Source organism: Triticum aestivum, chromosome 7D (assembly GCF_018294505.1).
Source record: "Triticum aestivum cultivar Chinese Spring chromosome 7D, IWGSC CS RefSeq v2.1, whole genome shotgun sequence".
Lineage (NCBI taxonomy): Eukaryota > Viridiplantae > Streptophyta > Magnoliopsida > Poales > Poaceae > Triticum > Triticum aestivum.
In genome coordinates this window covers 97,817,905-97,841,984 of record NC_057814.1, presented here as the reverse complement: position 1 = coordinate 97,841,984, position 24,080 = coordinate 97,817,905, and the positions used below count along the sequence as shown (strand labels likewise).

At 45.0% G+C, this 24,080-nt stretch overlaps 1 pseudogene; it reads left to right on the top strand.

The window, feature by feature from the left end:
• The first annotated feature begins 7,494 nt into the window (after nt 1-7,494).
• The window catches only part of LOC123170893 (probable histidine kinase 2), a 70,980-nt pseudogene continuing 54,394 nt past the window's right edge, over nt 7,495-24,080 (top strand).

Below are 24,080 nucleotides of genomic sequence, written 5' to 3'. Positions count from 1 at the left end.
GGAGCCATGAGAGAGCGCCATCCTTGAGAGCCATGGGGAACCAGTTCGCCATGACTTTCTCATCGCCGTTGGCCGCCTCGATGCTCAGCTCGTAGAGCTGTAGGAACTCTGCAGGGTCGGGGGTGCCGTCGTAGCGAGGAGGCAGATCCGGCTTGAACTTGCCCGGCCAGACGACGCCGCGCAGCTCGGGAGTGAAAGCGCGGCAGCCTGCTATGGCCACCGAGGCCCATTGCAGAGGTGGGGCCTGCCCCTGGCGTCCGCGTGCCGTCGCTGCAGGCAGCGCACGGTCTTGTCGTGGTGGTGTCGGGAGCGCGGGAGCGTTTTCTTGCGGCCGGGGAACTTCTTGGCAGCTTCCTTCTTCTCGCGCGGGCGCCCGACACGCTGGGTCGTGCCGGGGGGCTGCACGCCTTGACGTCAGAACGCCGTCTTGGTGCAGAGGTGGTGGAGACGCTCCATGAGCCACGTCGCCCGCAGCTGGCGGAGGGCGAGGCAGCGAGAGGGACAGTGCGGGGGAGCCTCCAGCGGCGCTGACGAGCTCGGCGATGCGGTCCAACCAGTCCTCGTAGAGGTCGTCGACCGGGCGGTAGCGCAGGAGCTCGCGTGCCATGAGCAGCGCGGCCTGCGCGTCCGTGGGAGCGCGACGAGCGTGAGATGATGAGCCGGCTGGGGTCAGCGACGGAGTGGCGGTGCGGCCATCCCACCGCACAGAAGGGTGCAGCGAGGATGCTTGCTGCTCGTTTCCCGCCGGACCGGTGGCGGCGTTGGCGGCGGGTGACGGAGAACGATGGGGAGGCCCGCCGACAGGAGTTGTCTGAGCGACACGGGCGGCGAGGGCGGCCCGGCGCTCGCCGCGGGCTCGACATGCGTCTGACATGGTTGCGGTGGAGCGGCGGAACATGGATCAGTGGAAGGGAAGCTCCGGCGCATCCCCTACCTGGCGCGCCAAATGTCGGATTTCGGGTTCCAGCAAAACCCTTGAGGTTCGAACACTGGGGTGCGCACAAAGATCTGACCTCCACCTAACTCACGCCCTCACCGCGATCTCAAAGCTCAGCGCGTCGAACTCACAGAACAAGAGACACAAGGTTTATACTGGTTCGGGCCATCGATGTGGTGTAATACCCTACTCCAGTGTGGTGTGGTGGATTTCCTCTTGGGCTGAGGATGAACAGTTACAAGGAAAGAACAGCCTCCTGAGGAGAGGTGCTCTTGTGCTTGCTGAGCTTGTGTGGATGTGAGGATGGCATGGATCCAATCCAAGATGGCACTAGTAGAAAAAGGGTCAAATGTGAAGCACATTAGTGCCGGTTCCAACGGCTAGGCGGGCGGAGATCATTAGTACCGGTTCGTGAGCAACCTTTTGTACCGGTTCGTGTCACGAACCGGTACTAATGATGTTGCGTCAGGCTGTGGCCAGGCTGGGGCCCCACGGGCACCCTTAGTACCGGGTTGTGCCATGAACCGGTACTATAGTTTCTTAGTAAGCTGTTTTTTAGTCCCACCTCGCGAAGAGAGAGGCACTAGGAGCGGTTTATAAGCCCTGAGTGCAGAGACGATGAAGGAGAGGCGCAATGCTCATCTGCACGTTGCTTAGCTTTAAGCCCTGAGGAATAGTGTAGACTGCACGGAGCTATTTGTAGTGCAGTTTGCACTATTCCGAAAGGCTTGAAGCTAATTAACGAGCATTGTGCCTCTTTTTTATCTTTAGTAACTTATTACAACTCCGGACTTCTTGTGTTACGGCAAAAACTGGACGCACTACGTGTACAAACTGAACAATCTCTTTCGAAGTATTAGGGTTTCTGACGAGAACTCATCTGTTACATGGGCACTTCATTTTTTTAAACTTATTACAACTCCAGACTTTTTTGCGTTCCGTACACACCATTCAAAGCAACGTCATCAATTTCCAACACGTTCTGACATCATTTGCTGTTTTTCAGTCATTTGAACTCCAGCCTATTTTTGCATTCAGTATGCATCATTCAAAGCGACGTCATCAATTTCCAACACGTTCTGACATCATTTGCTGTTTTTCAGTCATTTACCGATTTGTTTATAGAGCTAAATGACGGTGAAATTGAAAATCACTACAAAATGAACTCTGAAAATGTTGGAACTTGGCATGGTATCATCATTTCGCCCGCATAGCATGTGCAAAAGAGTAGAGAGGGTCACGGCGAAAACTGGACGCACCTCGTGTACAAACTGGACAATCTCTTTCGGAGTATCAGGGTTTCGGACGAGAACTCATCTGTTACACGGGCACTTCAATGTTTTTTAAACTTATTTGAACTCCAGCCTATTTTTGCGTTCAGTATGCATCATTCAAAGCGACGTCATCAATTTCCAACACGTTCTGACATCATTTGCTGTTTTTCAGTCATTTACTGATTTGTTTAGGGAGCTAAATGACGGTGAAATTGAAAATCACTACAAAATGAACTCTGAAAATGTTGGAACTTGGCATGGTATCATCATTTCGCCCGCATAGCATGTGCAAAAGAGTAGAGAGGGTCACGGCGAAAACTGGACGCACCTCGTGTACAAACTGGACAATCTCTTTCGGAGTATCAGGGTTTCGGACGAGAACTCATCTGTTACACGGGCACTTCAATGTTTTTTAAACTTATTTGAACTCCAGCCTATTTTTGCGTTCAGTATGCATCATTCAAAGCGACGTCATCAATTTCCAACATGTTCTGACATCATTTGCTGTTTTTCAGTCATTTACCGATTTGTTTAGAGAGCTAAATGACGGTGAAATTGAAAATCACTACAAAATGAACTCTGAAAATGTTGGAACTTGGCATGGTATCATCATTTCGCCCGCATAGCATGTGCAAAAGAGTAGAGAGGGTCACGGCGAAAACTGGACGCACCTCGTGTACAAACTGGACAATCTCTTTCGGAGTATCAGGGTTTCGGACGAGAACTCATCTGTTACACGGGCACTTCAATGTTTTTTAAACTTATTTGAACTCCAGCCTATTTTTGCGTTCAGTATGCATCATTCAAAGCGACGTCATCAATTTCCAACACGTTCTGACATCATTTGCTGTTTTTCAGTCATTTACCGATTTGTTTAGAGAGCTAAATGACGGTGAAATTGAAAATCACTACAAAATGAATAGCAGAAAATAAATAATGCAGAACGGAAAAAAAAACTATATAATTTTGTTTATATTCACAAAGAAACTAAATACAACAAAAAAATTACTCGGAAATAAATAGAAGAAAATTATATAAAAAATTGTTGGGGCGCTGCCCGCTGGGCCTGCCAACCCTTGGGTTTGCAAATACAGGCCCAGAAGGGCTAGCAGGCTCCAACGGGCAGCGCACCAAAGTTAGGCCCAGAAGTCTGCTATAGAGAGGAGTTCGTGACAGCAGCCGCGCCGGGGCTTTTAAACTGGTGCGGGCGCCCCTCGGCTAGCGAGGTGGGACTAAACTTGCCCGCACCGCTCCTGCGCCAGCGCACACCTTTAGTACCGGGTCGTGGCTCCAACCGGTACTAAAGGGGGGCCTTTAGTACCGGTTGGAGCTATGAACCGGTACTAAAGGGCAGTTTCCCGCCCCTTGGCCTGGCGAAAATTGGCCTTTAGTACCGGTTGGTGGCTCCAACCGGTACTAAAGGCCCCTCCTATATATATGGCACTTACGAAAAATTCAGTTTCATGGACCACCACTTTTTCTCCAACTACTTCGCGCGACATCGCCGCCTCCCCCGCCGCGCGCCGTCGCCCCCACCGCCCGTCGTCGCCGTCACCGCCGTCGCCCCCGCCGCCCGTCACCGCCGCCCCGTACCACGTCGCCGTCTCAATCGCGCCGTCGGCCCCGGCCAGCCTGCCTCTCGTCGTCGCGTCGTCCCCGTCGCATCGCCGTCTCGCGCCGCCGCCCCCCGCTCGCACACACACACACACATACACACACAGACACACACACACACACACATTGTTTTTACTTATTTTCTGTTTTCTGTTGTTTAGATTAATGTTAGATAAATTACGTAGATAAGAATGTTACAATGTTAATGTTAGATGAATTATATGGAAAAGATGTTAAATATTAATGTCAATTTTAGATGAATTAGCTAGATATTAATTAGGTATATATATGAGATTTAAACTAGTTGAATTAATATAACTAGTTTATTTTTAGTATGAAAATTAATAGAACAAGTTTATTTTTAGTAAGAAAATTTAGGTATATGAGATTATTTAAACTAGTTGAATTAATATAACTAGTTTATTTTTAGTAAATGCTTAGTTGAACTAGTTGAATTAGTAGAACTAGTTTATTTTTAGTAAGAAAATTTAGGTATATGAGATTTGATGATCTAATTAAAATATTACTATATATATAGTTACTTTATATATTTTAGTAAGAAAATTAATAGAACTAGTTTATTTTTAGTAAATTCTTGGTTGAATTAGTTGAATAAATAGAACTAGTTTATTTTTAGTAAGAAAATTTAGATATCTGAGATTTGATGATCTAATTAAAATATTACTATATGGAACTAGCTACTTTATTTTAGTAAGAAAATTAATAGAACACGTTTATTTTTATTAAATGCTTAGTTGAATTAATAAAACTAGTTGAACTAATAGAATTAGTTGAATTAATAGAACTAGTAAGTGTTCAATGTTTCACCTATATGAACATAGGAAATGTCGTCTGACGACGAAGAAGATTTCATTAAGTGCGAATTCTGTGAAGACCAGCGCGGCCTGTGCGACAGAAATTTCCTTGTTGATGATAGGCGCTTCAGCATCAAGCTGGATGAGACCTTCGAAGTGGATACAGTAAGTCACAACGACAAGTCTTTTTTCGTAATTAAGCATGACTTATATATGCTTCATTTGCTTCAACTTATAATTTTAAATTTTCACTATTCTACTAGCGCATCCCCTGCCATGCAAGAATTTTTGTCTTGGATAAGATAGGTTTCAGTGCTATGGAAACTATGGAGGTAAAGAGAGTTTACCTGAAGACCGAGCATACTGGTTATACTTTCAACGTCAAATTATACAATGCAGACACATACACCTATTTTGAATGCAAAACTTGGCAAGCACTATGCAAGGCTTATGCATTTGAGCCTGATATGGTTATCACCTTTGATATTCGTCCGGAAGATGATATTGAAGGTAATAGAGACATCTGGGTCGATGTGCAGACGCCTCCAGTTCTACCATTATGTGAGTTTCTCAACCATATTTATGTCTTTGATATTGTTTATTCAAAAATAGTTGACAACTATTTTCTATTGACAGCTTATTTCCATTCAAGCAAACATGTCCGGCGCTTGTTAGACAGGACCTACTACTGTCCCGAAGCTGAACTAAACTGCGAGGAGATAAGTCATTATGTTTCATGGCTTGAGGATCTTGATGCTGTTAAGAGAAATCATTTTCCTGAATTTGAAAATCTTAGTACTCAAAATGTGCGACCAATAGTGATCGTATTGAACTACGGTCACATGTATTTAGGAAAGATGGTAAGATTTTTACTATTAGTCCTCAGTGCATCTTTTGCATACATTATTTTTCAAGCTAAACTTTCATTGCTAAGTATATTAATTAGTATACGATGTTCTTCAACAGGGACTCCCGATGACAGTTGTGCCTCAGTGGATCGAGACTAACGGTCGCATGTCAATTGTTAGCTTACGGCCAAGATATCCTACAGTGCACATGAGTGCATTGAGGATTTCTGAAAGCGATGAATGCTTAATAGTGAAAGATTGGAGCAAAATTGTTAACGATCGCAGAGAAGTACTAGGGGGCAGCAATCAGAAGCGCAGCCCACGATTAGGAGACAGGTTCATCTGCATGCTCCAATATGATGAATCAGGAGAGTTATACATGTTCTATGCTATTTTACCTGAGAGAGAGCAGCAGGAGTGATTTAGCTAGTTATCATGCTCTTAGTACTTGTTGTCCTCTCATGCGTGTCCGTGTTCTTCGTCCTGAACTTAATCTCAAAGAGTGATTTGCTTTTGTGGTGTTATGAACGCTTATAATATGATGATGATGATGAGTTATTATATCATTTATGAAAGAAACCGCATATTAGTTTCAACTGGATGGATCCTAGCTAAGTGATCAAGTATATGCCATATCCATATTACTTAGATCACTAAGTGATCAAGTATATGCATATACTTGATCACTTAGTGATCTAAGTAATATGGATATGGCATATACTTGATCACTTGGCTAGGATCCACATGCATCCAGTCGAAACAAATCTGCGGTACTTTCAACTAATGATTTAACAACTCATTATAATGTAAAACAATCACTAAATTAAATTGAAAACACAAAACTAAAGGAAAAATAAAAATTAAAACCAAAACACACCCAAACATTTAGTACCGGTTGGTGTTACCAACCGGTACTAATGTCCTACACGCACCCGGGCCTGGCTCGTGCCACGTGGTGGCACGTTAGCGCCGGTTCATGCCAAACCGGTACTAAAGGGGGGCCTTTAGTCTCCACTCCATAGTGTCGGTTGCAGAACCGGCACTAAAGGCCCTTACGAACCGGTGATAAAGGCCGGTTCTGCACTAGTGTGGGTCTGAATGATCTCCCCTGCTAAGGTGGTGGCTAGTCCTATTTACAGAGGCCCTGGTCCTCTTCCCAAATATTGAGCGGGAAGGGATGCCACAACGGCCAAATTCGCAGGGAGACAACTGGTACAAGTTATCCTGACTAAAGGTGGTTTTCGCCTGCCAAAGGCTCTGGTGGTGACGCCGTCTTGGGCTCCACGGTGACCTCCGTCCTGCTGGTCTTGGTCTCGCTGCACCGAAATGGAAACCTTTGCCTGACGCCTCGGAACTCCTCGTCTGCGCTTGCCTCTTTAGCACCAAAGAGGAAATGAGGACATTGCGCGCGCTGGCACCCGCCTGGCCATGGTCGTCATGGCTTACGTCACGGGAACCTCGTGAGGTGCCCCTTGCCTTGATCTCTTCGCCCCTCGCGAGCCAGCCTGGTGAGGCCACCCCTCAGGAGGTCTTGTGTCGTCCGCCTCGTGAGGCTTGGCCCCTCGCTAGGGTCTTGAGTGTTTGCTGATGAAGATGGGTCGTACGGGGCCGCTGGTGGAGCCACGCCGTGGGCCGCAGGCAGGCAAGTCCGGGGACCCCCGTTCCCAGGACGCCGACAGTATCCTTTTTTCTATCACATCGTTTGTCTATACTGGGCGACGCATTGATATTAGATAGGAAAAGTAAATACCGATATTTTAAATAATAAATACTATTTTTTATTATGGTGCAGGAAAAAATATCACTTTTTTCTGCTGTGCAGGAACAAAATGCCACTATACATGGTAAATAAACAGTGACGGTGGATTTGGAAAACCGGCGGCGCTCCAAGCCCACAAGTGTATTCCCCCGAGCATCTATAAGAGGGTGCCGACCTTAAGAAAGAGTTATGCACCGGCACCTAAGAGAGATTTCCTTCCTGTAGAATACTTTACAATACTTTCAGGATGGCTGGAGAGGTTGGCAAGTGGTTTAGTTTCTTCAAACAGTCTTGGGTTTTAATCCCACTGGTATGAAACACCACTTCATGTACATGGCTTCTTATTATGAAACTCATGGCTAATATTGTTATTCTACATAAACTTCATGGGTGTTTTTATTTCTTGATTGTTTTTCCTTGCACATCCACTGTTTGCTTACCCGACCGACAAGTAGATCCATATGGTTTATATGCTTGCGCATCCATAGATTTGTGTGCGATGTTCAAAAGCAGATCTACTAGTTTTTTATCTTGTAATTAAACTTCGGTTCCGTACATTATAAATACCTTCCTAAATTTGTAAGTAGGCATAGACTTGAAAAGTAGATCTAACCGGTTCTCGTCTTTGATGTTTCAGTTCGTATAATACATATATCCTCACACACGTGTTAGACGTATGCTACCTCTTTCCTTAGATAGTGTTGAAAACTAGATCTATAAAGTTTTCATCTTGTAATTAAGATTGCTCTCCGTACAGTACGGATATCCCCCACGTGTGTATTAGGCGTCGAATCAAAAAGTAAATAGTTTTCTTCCTGTGATTAGAAATCTGTTCCATACAATATAGATATCCTTCCACGTGTGTAAGGCGTGAACTCCAAAGTAGTTCTACATAGTTTTCATCATTATATAGTTATACTTATGATCCGTACAACACGGATATCCCCACATGTGTGAGGCAAAGCCCACTATTGACATAACTACCAGAAGAACTCTCTTTTGTCGTATGCTCATATATCACTCTTCATGACATTGTATTAGACATATCGATGGAATGTCACGACAAATGTTGTAGTCAGGTGAGTGTAAAGACCCCGAATATTGCCTCACCACTTGCATCTATTAGTGGAATGTCACGCCAAACGATACCGCTAGATTATTGGAAATGCTGGGAATCTTGAGTTATTGCTTACATGCCGATGGATTGACACAACGAATATCGAAAGAATGTCATGACAAATGTTACCGTTAGATGAGTTGAAACACGGTGCAGCAAAAAAGAACATTTTAAATCATAATAACCATGCAGTAGTTTATTTTATTTTTTACTCATTGGGAGTGTGTTTGATGTCACGCAGATTATTGCCCATGGAGTGATCGTGGTTACAGTGGTTCTCGCGTACTCTTCCGTCTCCTCCCACATAAATGATGCCACGTGCAGCGCCGCCACGAACGACGTGGAGGTGTCGTTGGCGCACATTGCTGCCGGCATACAGTCTCTCATGGAAGCCAACCACTCCGCCGCCATCGTCGCGCTGTCTTTGCAGATCCCCAGCAACAAATCATCTCATTTCCAACACGTAATTTACCGACCATCCCTGTAATTTACCGACCATCGATCCCTGTGGTTTAACTGTGCCTTCTTCTTTTTGCAATCGTAACTAATTTCAGCACCTATGTGCACATCCTTTTTTGAACCACAATTACTTTCTTTAAATAACAATCTTAAACCACCACCCAGGCCGACGTGGTAACTGCTTATTACGTATGATTTTATTTGATTTGCTGTATAAATGTGCGCATTGATATGTATACATACGCATGCATATACACAAACAAATAAGTATCCTTTTGCATGTATATTAATTCTATGTATATGGGAGAAATATGACACGTCCAAATACATTCAATTTCACCACTGAATTACTCATGTCTACATATATGTTTTTGTGTTGACCTGACAGGTGGGACCATATATGTTCATGGCGTTGGCCATGCAGCAGCAGGTGGCCGAGATGTCATGCACCAGCGTGAACGGCACCACGTTGACATACTACCGCGCCGAGAACGGTCAGCAGACAGCGAAGCTCGTGAGCCAACGCGGCAAATGGTACACGGACCGCCGTCTCACCGGCCGCCCCGTCCCAGCAACGAGGCCAGAGCACCTGCCCAACGCGACACAGCTCCTCGCCGCCGCCAACAGCGGCTCGCCCTCGGCGCTCCGAACCGGGTGGGTCCACTCCCGCGTCCAGGTGATGGTCTTCTCCGGCTCTCCGCGCCGGTCGGCCAGACCGCCGTGGTCTCCGCCGCCGTCCCAGTCGACGTCCTGACGATCACTAACCTGGGCACCGCGGCCGCTCCGGCCGCGGACACTTACTACGCGATCACCGACAAGCGCAGCGGCGCGGCGATGGTATATAAGCCTTTGGTCGGTGGGAGGCCCGGCCACGACGCGGAGCTGATGAAGACCTTGTTCTCGGATACCAACTGCACCGCGTCCGCCATTGACAAGCCCGATATCGTGCTCCACAGCGTCGGGTCGGACCAAGTTGCGTGCACGAGCTTCGACCTCTCCGGAGTGAACCTGGTAACACCCTGTCCATCTAGCATCGATCACAAGCCATCATCCATATGAGTACTAAATTTAAGCTTATAATTAACTAATGACACCACATCATAGAACGTGCATTAAGGTGGCAAGTGTCAGCGAGATATTCAGAGCAAATGTCATCAACTTCTCAAGATGAAAAAGTTACGTAAAAGCTCAAAAGTTTCCAATGTTAAATTTAGGGTTTGGAAACTGCCCGACACCTAATACGGGTGTGGCTATCTCATATATATAAAGGGATACACGAAGTGTACAACACAATATACAAGACATATACAGAAGCCAGATATAAATACAGTCTAACACCTTCTCTCAATCTTAACTATGTCCTAAGATACAGAGCAAGTTAAGATCGCGCCAACAACCTGCAAACTAAGGTTGTGCAAGAGGCTTCGTGAAGATGTCAGCAAGTTAATCTTTGGAGGAGATGAACTTGATATGAAAAAGTTTCTGTGCAACATGTTCCCTCACAAAGTGATACTCAACTTCGATGTGCTTGGTACGAGCATGGAAAACTGGATTAGATGAAAGATACGTCGCACCAATGTTATCATACCAAAGAACCGGTGGCTGCTCTTGAGAGACTCCCAACTCTCTCAACAGAGACTGTACCCAAATAAGCTCAGCCGTGGCATTGGCAACCGCCTTGTACTCTGCTTCAGTACTACTCCAAGATACGGTGGCCTGCATGCGTGCACTCCAGGCGATCAAGTTGCGCCCAAAGAAGACAGCATAGCCCCCCGTTGATGCTGCATATACCCCCTTGTTGCTACCTAACCATGGTGCAGGTACTGGGCGCGGAGCACGCCTCGAGCTTCTGGATGAGGAGCAGGCCGTGTCCCCTCGGATGTCCGCCGAGCCCGCTCGCGACGTCCCTCCGACCCCTGGCCTACCGATAGGCTGGCCGAGCCTGGCACTACAGGGCTTCCCGACGCGCCGGCCGAGCCGGCGTCCCCACTCGCGTCAGACGAACGGGCATCCACTCCTTCCTCGCCCGGTCGGTCGCCTGGTGTGACTGGTTCTGCATCTGGGGAGCAGTCTACGTCGTCATCGTCATCTTCATCAACTCCGTCTCCGCCGCCACCTCCGCCGCCACCTCCGCCGCCTGTCGCTGTTCTGCGTCCTCGTACACGCAGTCAGAGTGGTATTGTTCGGCCGAAGGAGCGCACTGACGGCACGGTTGCGTGGATTGCGGCGTGTATGGCAATGACAGATGCTGACCCCACTGCCGAGCCTCGGCATTTTTAGGCGGCTCTCCGGATTCCTCATTGGCGCAGTGCGATGGAGCAGGAGTTTTAGGCACTACAGAGGAATGATACTTGGCGCTTGGTTCCTCCTGTGTCTGGTGTCAACATCATTGACTCCAAGTGGGTGTTTAAGGTAAAGAAGCATGTTGATGGTTCTATTGAGCGATACAAGGCACGGTTGCTGGCCAAAGGGTTTAAACAGCGGTATGGTCTTGATTATGAGGATACCTTCAGTCCAGTTGTGAAGCCTACCACCATTCGTCTGCTTCTGTCCTTGGCTGTTGCCAAAGGGTGGTCTCTGCGTCAGCTTGATGTTCAGAATGCTTTTCTCCATGGGGTTTTGGAGGAAGAGGTTTACATGCGGCAACCTCCAGGTTTTGTTGATCCTTCTCGTCCACATCATTTGTGTCGTCTTGTTAAGGCGCTTTATGGACTTAAGCAGGCTCCTCGTGCATGGCATGCCCGACTTGGCTCGGTTCTTCGCCGTCTTGGAATTGATCCGTCCACTGCTGACACGTCTCTGTTCATGTTCCATCGTCCTGAGGTTACTATGTACCTGTTGGTTTATGTTGATGACATTATTCTTATCAGCTCCTCAGTGACTGCCGCTGATCGTCTGCTGTCTGCTCTGGGTGGTCGTTTTGCTGTCAAGGATCTGGGTGCTCTCCATTACTTCCTTGGTTTGGAGGTTTCACGGTCCCCTGTTGGCCTGACTGTCACTCAGCATAAGTATTCCTTGGACTTACTACGACGTGCTGGTATCTTGCAGTGCAAGCATGCTACCACCCCTATGCCTGCGACTGATCGGTTATCAGCCTTGGATGGTGCCTTGCTTCCTTCAGATGATGCTACAGAGTACCGCAGTATTGTTGGTGGCTTGTAGTACTTGACTATCACATGGCCGGACATCTTCTATGTGGTAAACCGTGTGTGCCAGTATCTTCATGCTCCTCGGACTTCACACTAGTCAGCTGTGAAGCGTATCCTGTGTTATCTCTCTCATACTATCTCCTATGGCTTGCATCTTCGGTCTACCTCCTCGAATGCTCTCTCAGCGTGCTCTGATACCATGTTAAACTTAGGGTTTGGGAAACTGCCCGACACCCAATACGGGTGTGGCTATCTCATATATAAAAAGGGGTACACGAAGTGTACAACACAATATACAAGACATATACAGAAACCAGATATAAATACAGTCTAACATCCAAATCAATCACAAGCCATCCATACATGCTTATCTGACATAATTGCTTTGCAGTTTTGTGAAGAACTAATCTCCGCATGCAATATACCGTTCATGTTTGTTGTTTATATATGTATTTAAGCAACTGACAGTTGTTAGGGTTTAGGAGCACGCAATAATCTACGGGTGTGTTTCTTCTTTTCTCCAGGGAGTCTGGCTAGTGCTCAACAAGTGGAGCGGGGCAACCAAGGTCTGACAGATCGGGGTCGCTGTCATGTGCATCGTGTGTGCAGTCACGATAGTGGCGACGGTGGTGTGCTTCCTCATGGCGCGGGTGTTGTGGAGGGTCGGGGCGCGGGAGGTCGCGCTAGAGGCCGACCTAGTGCAACAGAAGGAAGCACTCCAGCAAACGGAGCGCAACAGCATGCACAAGAGCAATGCCTTCGCCCGCGCTAGCCACGACATCCGCTCCTCGCTCGCTGCTGTCGTCGGACTCATCGAGATCTCCTGGTCGGAGGCCCGTGACAACACCAACCTCATCTATAACCTCAACCAGATGAACGTCGGCACCAACAAGCTCTTTGGTTAGTCCATAACCATGACCCTACTTACCATGCACACATATCATTCCCATGTATAGTAGGCGCTACGTACCATTTAGTACTAGATCCTCACCGTATCATTATGTCTATATCACATCTAGATGTGAGATAATACCTCACATCTAAATATGATGTCATCAATTGTTTGTGGCCCCTTTGTTTGTTGGGTGTGACTATATAACATTAGGAAAAAAAACGTGGTTCTCTTATTTGTTTTCTTTTCCGACTGGAGTGTCACAGGCAAAAATGAGTGCATCGCATAGGCATTGAATACACGACGTCATACTGTGGAACGCCAAGTCCTACCAGTCCATCTGCCAGCTGCCGTTGACACTAAGGAAAAAAAAATTTGGAAAAGGTGACACTAAGGAATTGGAAAACTTTTAAGAAGATAGAACAGCGTACAGACTAGAAAACATGCTTGAAAATTTTATGAGACCTTTTTTTACAGAGTGCGGGTTTTTTTTAAATGTCCAATATTCTTTATAACACAAAAAAATTTAAATTTTGAAAAATATTTTTCAAATGTGAATAAATTTTTCAATTCTTATATTTTTTAAATAAGAATAAAATTTGGCATTCCGAACAATTTATTTTCAAACAAATTTTGAAAACAATGACAATTTTTAAAAATTCGTAAAAAGTTTTTAGAGTGTCGACACTTTTGAAACTTCCAATTTTTTTTTGAAAAACACGAATAAATTATTCTATTTTTATTTTAATAACAAGTTTTCAATAAAAAGTTGTTTGCACCATTTAAAAATGTTCATGCATTTTAAAAGAATGTTTGTGATGTTTAAAAAAATGTTATACAATGGAAAAACACTGCACCATTTGAAAAAATATGTGTGACAATCTATTAAAAGAAACTTGATGCATTCAAAAAAATCACAACATTTTCTAGAAAGGAATTTATGCAATGTAAAATCAATGTTCGCATAATTTTTTAAAGAAGTTTCATAGTATTTGAAAAGTGATTAGTAGTAATTTGAAAAATGTTTACCATGTATTCTATAAAAGGCTCGGGCCTGTATTTGAAAAAAATATTCTTCATGTATTTAAAAAATGTTCAATGTGTGTTAAAAAATATTCCCGTGTATACAAAAAATATACATTGTGTATGACAAAAAAGTGGGTATGTCTTTGCCAAACAAATACAACTATATAGGGGTACTGGTGAAGGAAATATGCCCTAGAGGCAATAATAAAGTTGTTATTTATATTTCCTTGTATCATGCTAAATGTTTATTATTCATGCTAGAATTGTATTAACCGGAAACTTAGTACATGTGTGAATACATAGACAAAACAGAGTGTCCCTAGTATGCCTCTACTTGACCGGCTCGTTAATCAAAGATGGTTAAGTTTCCTAACCATAGACATGTGTTGTCATTTAATGAACGGGATCACATCATTAGAGAATGATGTGATGGACAAGACCCATCCGTTAGCTTAGCATTATGATCGTTTAGTTGTATTGCTATTGCTTTCTTCATGACTTATACATATTCCTCTAACTATTAGATTGTGCAACTCCCGAATACCGTAGGAACACCTTGTGTGCTATCAAACGTCACAACGTAACTGGATGATTATAAAGATGCTCTACAGGTGTCTCCAAAGGTGTTTGTTGAGTTGGCATAGATCAAGATTAGGATTTGTCACTCCGTGTATCGGAGAGGTATCCCTGGGCCCTCTCAGTAATGCACATCACTATAAGCCTTGCAAGCAATGTGACTAATGAGTTAGTTGCGGGATGATGCATTACGGAACGAGTAAAGAAACTTGTCGGTAACGAGATTGACCTAGGTATGATGATATCGATGATCGAATCTCGGGCAAGTAACATACCAATGACAAAGGGAATAACGTATGTTGTTATGCGGTTTGACCGATAAAGATCTTCGTAGAATATGTGGGAACCAATATGAGCATCCATGTTCTGCTATTGGTTATTGACCGGAGATGTGTCTTGGTCATGTCTACATAGTTCTCGAACCCGTAGGGTCCGCACGCTTAACGTTCGATGACGATTTGTATTATGAGTTATGTGTTTTGGTGACCGAAGTTTGTTCGGAGTCCCGGATGAGATCACGGACATGACGAGCAGTCTCGAATTGGTCGAGAGGTAAAGATTGATATATTGGAAGGTTATATACGGACACCAGAATGGTTCCAAAGAGGTTCGGGGATTTTTCAGAGTACCGGGAGGTTACCGGAACCCCCGGGAAAGTTAATGGGCCTCATGGGCCTTAGTGGAGAAGAGGAGGCAGGCCACAGGAGGTGGCGCGCGCCTCCCCCTTGCTCAATCCGAATTGGACAAGGGGTGGGGGCGCGGCCCCCCTTTCCTTCTCCTTCTCCCCCCTTTCCCCTTTCCCCCTCTCTGTTGGAAGGAAGGGGGGAATCCTACTAGGAGTGGAGTCCTAGTAGGACTCCCCCCCCTTTGGCGCGCCTCCTCCTGGTCGGCCACCTCCTCCCCCTCTCCTTTATATACGGGGGCGGGGGGCACCCCAAAGGCACATCAATTGTTCTCTTAGCCGTGTGCGGTGCCCCCTCCACAGTTTACTCCTCCGATCATAGTGTCGTAGTGCTAAGGCGAAGCCCTGCGCGGATCACATCACCATCACCGTCACCATGCCGTCGTGCTGACGGAACTCTCCCTCGACCCTCTGCTGGATCAAGAGTTCGAGGGACGTCATCGAGCTAAACGTGTGCTGAACACGGAGGTGACGTACGTTCGGTACTTGGATCGGTTGGATCGTGAAGACATTCGACTACATCAACCGCGTTAACATAACGCTTCCGCTTTCGGTCTACGAGGGTACGTGGACACACTCTCCCCCTCTCGTTGCTATGCATCTCCTAGATAGATCTTGCGTGATCATAGGAAAAATTTGAAATTGCATGCTACGTTCCCCTACAGTGGCATTCGAGCCAGGTCTATGAGTAGATGATATGCACGAGTAGAACACAAAGAGTTGTGGGAGATAATAGTCATACTGCTTACCACCAACGTCTTACTTTGATTCAGCGGTATTGTTGGATGAAGCGGCCCGGACCAACATTACATGACCACGTTCATGAGACCGGTTCTACCGACGTGCTTTGCACACATGTGGCTGGCGGGTGTCTGTTTCTCCAACTTTAGTTGAATCAATTTTGACTACAGCCGGTCCTTGTTGAAGGTTAAAACAGCACACTTGACAAAAAATCGTTGTGGTTTTGATGCGTAGGTAAGAACGGTTCTTGCTAGAAGCCCGTAGCAGTCACGTAAAACTTGCAACAACAAAGTAGTGGACGTCTAACTTGTTTTTGCAGGGCATGTTGTGATGTGATATGGTCAAGACGTGATGAGATATAAATTGTTGTATGGGATGATCATGTTTTGTAGAAGTTATCGGTAATGGCAGGAGCCTTATGGTTGTCGCTTTATTGTATGAAATGCAATCGCCATGTAATTGCTTTACTTTATCACTAAGCGGTAGCGATAGTCGTAGAAGCAATGGTTGGCGAGACAACAACAACAACAACGCTACGATGGAGATCAACGTGTCAAGCCGGTTTCGATTGAGATCATGGCGGTGCTTTGGAGATGGAGATCAAAGGCACAAGATGATGATGGCCATATCATGTCACATATTTTGATTACATGTGATGTTTATCTTTTATGCATCTTATTTTGCTTAGTACGGCGGTAGCATTATAAGATGATCCCTCACTAAATTTCAAGGTATAAGTGTTCTCCCCAAGTATGCACCGTTGCTACAGTTCGTCGTGCCGAGACACCACGTGATGATCGGGTGTGATAAGCTCTATGTTCACATACAACGGGTGCAAGCCAGTTTTGCACATGCAGAATACTCGGGTTAAACTTGACGAGCCTAGCATATGCAGATATGGCCTCGGAACACTGAGACCGAAAGGTCGAACGTGAATCATATAGTAGATATGATCAACACAGAGATGTTCACCATTGAAAACTACTCCATCTCACATGATGATCGAACATGGTTTAGTTGATATGGATCATGTGATCATTTAGATGACTAGAGGGATGTCTATCTAAGTGGGAGTTCCTAAGTAATATGATTAATTGAACTTTAATTTATCATGAACTTAGTCCTGATAGTTTTTGCATATCTATGTTGTTGTAGATCAATGGCCCGTGCTACCGTTCCCTTGAATTTTAATGCGTTCCTAGAGAAATCTAAGTTGAAAGATGATGGTAGCAACTACACGGACTGGGTCCGTAACTTGAGGATTATCCTCATTGCTGCATAGAAGAATTACGTCCTGGAAGCACCGCTAGGTGCGAGACCCACTGCAGGAGCAACTCCGGACGTTATGAACATCTGGCAGAGCAAAGTTGATGACTACTCGATAGTTCAGTGTGCCATGCTTTACGGCTTACAATCGGGACTTCAAAGACGTTTTGAACGTCATGGAGCATATGAGATGTTCCAGGAGTTGAAGTTAATATTTCAAGCAAATGCCCGAGTTGAGAGATATGAAGTCTCCAACAAGTTCTATAGCTGCAAGATGGAGGAGAATAGTTCTGTCAGTGAACACATACTCAGAATGTATGGGTACCATAACCACTTGACTCAGCTGGGAGTTAATCTTCCTGATGATAGTGTCATTGACAGAGTTCTTCAATCACTGCCACCAAGCTATAAAGGCTTCGTGATGAACTATAATATGCAAGGGATGGAAAAGACAATTCCCGAGCTCTTCGCAATGCTAAAGGTTGCAAAGGTAGAAATCAAGAAGGAGCATCAAGTGTTGATAGTTAACAAGACCACTAGTTTCAAGAAAAAGGGCAAAGGGAAGAAGGGGGACTTCAAGAAGAATAGCAAGCAAGTTGCTGCTCCCGGGAAGAAGCCCAAGTCTGGACCTAAGCCTGAAACTGAGTGCTTCTACTGCAAAGGGACTGGTCACTGGAAGCGGAACTGCACCAAGTATTTGGCGAATAAGAAGGATGGCAAAGTGAAAGGTATATTTGATATACATGTTATTGATGTGTACCTTACTAATGCTCATAGTAGCGCCTGGGTATTTGATACTAGTTTTGTTGCTCATATTTGCAACTCGAAACAGGGGCTACAGATTAAACGAAGAATGGCTAAGGACGAGGTGACGATGCGTGTGGGAAATGGTTCCAAAGTCGATGTGATCGCCGTCGGCACGCTACCACTACATCTACCTTCGGGATTAGTTTTAGACCTAAATAGTTGTTATTTGGTGCCATCATTGAGCATGAACATTATATCTGGATCTTGTTTGATGCGAGACGGTTATTCATTTAAATCAGAGAACAACGGTTGTTCTATTTATATGAGTAATATCTTTTATGGTCATGCACCCTTGATGAGTGGTCTATTTTTGTTGAATCTCGATTGTAGTGATACACATATTCATAATATTGAAGCCAAAAGATACAAAGTTAATAATGATAGTGCAACTTATTTGTGGCATTGTCGTTTAGGTCATATTGGTGTAAAGCGCATGAAGAAACTCCATGTTGATGGGCTTTTGGAATCACTTGATTATGAATCACTTGATGCTTGCGAACCATGCCTCATGGGCAAGATGACTAAGACTCCGTTCTCCGAAACAATGGAGCAAGCAACTGACTTATTGGAAATAATACATACTGATGTATGCGGTCCGATGAGTGTTGAGGCTCGCGGCAGGTATCGTTATTTTCTTACCTTCACAGATGATTTGAGCAGATATGGGTATATCTACTTAATGAAACATAAGTCTGAAACATTTGAAAAGTTCAAAGAATTTCAGAGTGAAGTGGAAAATCATCGTAACAAGAAAATGAAGTTTCTACGATCTGATCGTGGAGGTGAATATTTGAGTTATGAGTTTGGTCTTCATTTGAAACAATCTGGAATAGTTTCGCAACTCATGCCACCTGGAACACCACAGCGTAATGGTGTGTCCGAACGTCGTAACCGTACTTTATTAGATATGGTGCGATCTATGATGTCTCTTACCGATTTACCACTATCGTTTTGGGGTTATGCTTTAGAGACGGCTGCATTCACGTTAAATAGGGCACCATCTAAATCCGTTGAGACGACACCGTATGAACTGTGGTTTGGCAAGAAACCTAAGCTGTTGTTTCTTAAAGTTTGGGGCTTTGATGCTTATGTGAAAAAGCTTCAACCTGATAAGCTCGAACACAAATCAGAGAAATGTGTCTTCATAGGATACCCAAAGGAAACTGTTGGGTACACCTTATATCACAGATCCGAAGGCAAGATATTCGTTCCTAAGAATGGATCCTTTCTAGAGAAGGAGTTTCTCTCGAAAGAAGTGAGTGGGAGGAAAGTAGAACTTGATGAGGTAATTGTACCTTCTCCTGAATTGGAAGGTAGTTCATCACTGAAATCAGTTACAATGATTCCTACACCAATTAGTGAGGAAGCTAATGATGATGATCATGAAACTTCAGATCAAGTTACTACCGAACCTCGTAGGTCAACCAGAGTACGGTCCGCACCAGAGTGGTACGGTAATCCTATTTTGGAAGTCATGTTCTAGACCATGACGAACCTACGAACTATGAGGAAGCGATGATGAGCCCAGGTTCCGTGAAATGGCTTGAGGCCATGAAATCTGAGATGGGATCCATGTATGAGAACAAAGTGTGGACTTTGGTTGACTTGCCCGATCATCGACAAGCCATAGAGAATAAATGGATCTTCAAGAAGAAGACTGACGCTTACGGTAATGTTACTGTCTACAAAGCTCGACTTGTTGCGAAAGCTTTTCGACAAGTTCTAGGGGTTGACTACGATGAGACCTTCTCACCCGTAGCAATACTTAAGTCTGTCTGAATCATGTTAGCAATTGCCGCATTTTATGATTATGAAATTTGGCAAATGGATGTCAAAACTGCATTCCTATGGATTTCTTAAAGAAGAGTTGTATATGATGCAACCAGAAGGTTTTGTCGATCCTAAAGGTGCTAACAAAGTGTGCAAGCTCCAGCGATCCATTTATGGACTTGTGCAAGCCTCTCAGAGTTTGAATATACGCTTTGATAGTGTGATCAAAGCATATGGTTTTATACAGACTTTTGGAGAAGCCTGTACTTACAAGAAAGTGAGTGGGAGCTCTGTAGCATTTCTAATATTATATGTGGATGACATATTATTGACTGGAAATGGTATAGAATTTCTGGATAGCATAAAAGGATACTTGAATAAGAATTTTTCAATGAAAGACCTCAGTGAAGATGCTTATATATTGGGCATCAAGATCTATAGAGATAGATCAAGACGCTTAATTGGACTTTCACAAAGCACATACCTTCATAAAGTTTTAAAGAAGTTCAAAATGGATCAGTCAAAGAAAGGGTTCTTTCATGTGTTACAAGGTGTGAAATTGAGTCAGACTCAATGCCCGACCATTGCAGAAGATAGAGAGAAAATGTAAGTCATTCCCTATGCCTCAGCCATAGGTTCTATCATGTATGCAATGCTGTGTACCAGACCTGATGTGTGCCTTGCTATAAGTTTAGCAGGGAGGTACCAAAGTAATCCAGGAGTGGATCACTGGACAGCGGTCAAGAACATCCTGAAATACCTGAAAAGGACTAAGGATATGTTTCTCGTTTATGGAGGTGACAAAGAGCTTGTCGTAAATGGTTACATCGATGCAAGCTTTGACACTGATCCGGATGACTCTAAGTCACAAACTGGATACGTATTTATATTGAATGGTGGAGCTGTCAGTTGGTGCAGTTCCAAGTAGAGCGTCGTGGCGGGATCTACGTGTGAAGCGGAGTACATAGCTGCTTCGGAAGTAGCAAATGAAGGAGTCTGGATGAAGGAGTTCATATCCGATCTAGGTGTAATACCTAGTGCATTGGCTCCAATGAAAATCTTTTGTGACAATACTAGAGCAATTGCCTTGGCGAAGGAATCCGGATTTCACAAGAGAACCAAACACATCAAGAGATGCTTCAATTCCATCCGCGATCAAGTCAAGGAGGGAGACATAGAGATTTGCAAAATACATATGGATTTGAATGTTGCAGACCCGTTGACTAAGCCTCTTCCACGAGCAAAACATGATCAGCACCAAGACTCCATGGGTGTTAGAATCATTACTATGTAATCTAGATTATTGACTCTAGTGCAAGTGGGACACTGAAGGATGCCCTAGAGGATATAATAAAGTTGTTATTTATATTTCCTTATATCATGATAAATGTTTATTATTCATGCTAGAATTGTATTAACTGGAAACTTAGTACATGTGTGAATACATAGACAAACAGTGTCCCTAGTATGCCTCTACTTGACTAGCTCGTTAATCAAAGATGGTTAAGTTTCCTAACCATAGACATGTGTTGTCAATTGATGAACGGGATCACATCATTAGAGAATGATGTGATGGACAAGACCCATCCGTTAGCTTAGCATTATGATTGTTTAGTTTTATTGCTATTGCTTTCTTCATGACTTATACATATTCCTCTAATATGAGATTTGCAACTCGCGAATACCGGAGGAACACCTTGTGTGCTATCAAACGTCACAACGTAACTGCGTGATTATAAAGATGCTCTACAAGTGTCTCCAAAGGTGTTTGTTGAGTTGTCATAGATCAAGATTAGGATTTGTCACTCTGTGTATCGGAGAGGTATATCTGGGCCCTCTCGGTAATGCACATCACTATAAGCCTTGCAAGCAATGTGACTAATGAGTTAGTTGCGGGATGACGCATTACGGAACGAGTAAAGAGACTTGCCGGTAATAAGATTGAACTAGGTATGATGATACCGACGATCGAATCTCGGGCAAGTAACATACCGATGACAAAGGGAATAATGTATGTTATTATGCGGTTTGACCGATAAAGATCTTCGTAGAATATGTGGGAACCAATATGAGCATCCAGGTTCCGCTATTGGTTATTGACCGGAGATGTGTCTCGTTCATGTCTACATAGTTCTCGAACCTGTAGGGTCCGCACGCTTAACGTTTGGTGATGATTTGTATTATGAGTTATGTGTTTTGGTGACCGAAGTTTGTTTGGAGTCCCGGATGAGATCACGGACATGACGAGGAGTCTCGAATTGGTCGAGAGGTAAAGATTGATATATTGGAAGGTTATATACGGACACCGGAATGGTTCTGAAGAGGTTCGGGGATTTTTCGGAGTGCCGGGAGGTTGCCGGACCCCCGGGAAAGTTAATGGGCCTCATGGGCCTTAGTGGAGAAGAGGAGGCAGGCCACAGGAGGTGGCGCGCGCCTCCCCCTTGCCCAATCCAAATTGGAGAAGGGGTGGGGGCGCGGCCCCCATTTTCCATCTCCTTCTCCCCCCTTTCCCCTTTCCCCCTCTCCGTTGGAAGGAAGGGGGGTCGAATCCTACTAGGAGTGGAGTCCTAGTAGGACTCCGCCCCCTTTGGTGCGCCTCCTCCTGGCCGGCCACCTCCTCCCTCTCTCCTTTATATACGGGGGCGGGGGCACCCCAAAGGCACATCAATTGTTCTCTTAGCCATGTGCGGTGCCCCCCTCCACAGTTTACTCCTCCGGTCATAGCGTCGTAGTGCTTAGGCAAAGCCCTGCGCGGATCACATCACCATCACCACACCGTCGTGCTGACGGAACTCTCCCTCGACCCTTTGCTGGATCAAGAGTTCGAGGGACGTCATCGAGCTGAACATGTGCTGAACACGGAGGTGTCGTACGTTCGGTACTTGGATTGGTTGGATCGTGAAGATGTTCGACTACATCAATCACGTTAACATAACGCTTCCGCTTTCGGTCTACAAGGGTACGTGGACACACTCTCCCCCTCTCGTTGCTATGCATCTCCTAGATAGATCTTGCGTGATTGTAGGAAATTTTTTGAAATTGCATGCTGCGTTCCCCTACAACTGGGTTGGGAACGGGTTGCATTCCGAGAGTGGACATGCAACTATATCGGGCCTGAGTTGCATGTTTGGCCAGTACATGCAACTGGGTCAGGTGGTTTACATTTTGGGGTTGGACATGGAACTAGATAGGGGTCGGGGCAAGTTGCGTGTTGAAAAACAAAGCACAAGCCTAGTTGTGAGTCAAAAGGGTGGGATTGCAACATGGAGAACTATGAGTTAAGCTGCAAGTTGAGGGTGGAGTTACAACTAGGACAACTACAAATTATGAGACCAGTTGCGATTCAAGGGTTGACTTGCAACTGGGATAAAAACAAACTACGGTTCCAGTTGTGAGTCAAGGATGGACTTGCAACTAGGATGATAAACAAAGACACAGGCCCAGTTGTGAGTCAAGGGTGGACTTGCAACTAGGATACATAAACTACGTTCCTAGTTGCGAGTCGAGAGTGAACTTGTAACTAATACAAGTAGACAAAACAATGATATGACTTGAGAGTTGAGGGTGACCTTGCAACTGGGATGGAAAACAAAACACATCCCAGTTGCCAGTCAAGGATGGACTTGCAACTCAGACAACAACAAACTATGGGCCCAATTGTAAGTCGAAAGTGGACTCACAACTAGGACAACAACAAACTATGATCCCAGTTGTGAGTCGAGGATGGACATGCAATTAAGACAACTACAAAAACAATGAGCCCAATTGTGAGTCAAGGGTCGACTTGCAACAGGGATGAAACAAACTACGACCATAGTTGTGAGTCAAGGGTGGACTTGCAACTGGGATGAAAATTAAAAAACACATGCCTAGTTGCGAGTCGAGGGTGGGCCCGCAAGTGGGAGAACTACGAGCTGAGTTGCGAGTTGAGGATGGATTTACAACTAGGACAACTACAAACTATAAGACCGGTTGCGAGTCAAGTGTTGACTTGCAAATGGGATAAAATTAAACTACGGTTCCAGTTGTGAGTCAAAGATGGACTTGCAACTAGGATGAAAGACAAAAACACAGGCCCAGTTGTGGGTCAAGGGTGGGCTTGCAACTAGGATAACACACACTACGTTCCTAATTGCGAGTCGAGGGTGGACTTGTAACTGAGAGAAGTATATAAAACAATTATACGAGTTGCAAGTGATGGGTGGGCATGCAACTGAGATGAAAATAACACATCCTAGTTGCGAGTCGAGGGTGGACTTGCAAGTGGGACAAGAACAAACTATGGGCCCGGTTGCGAGTGGAGGGTGGACTTGCAACTGGGATAACACAAAACTATGACCCCACTTGC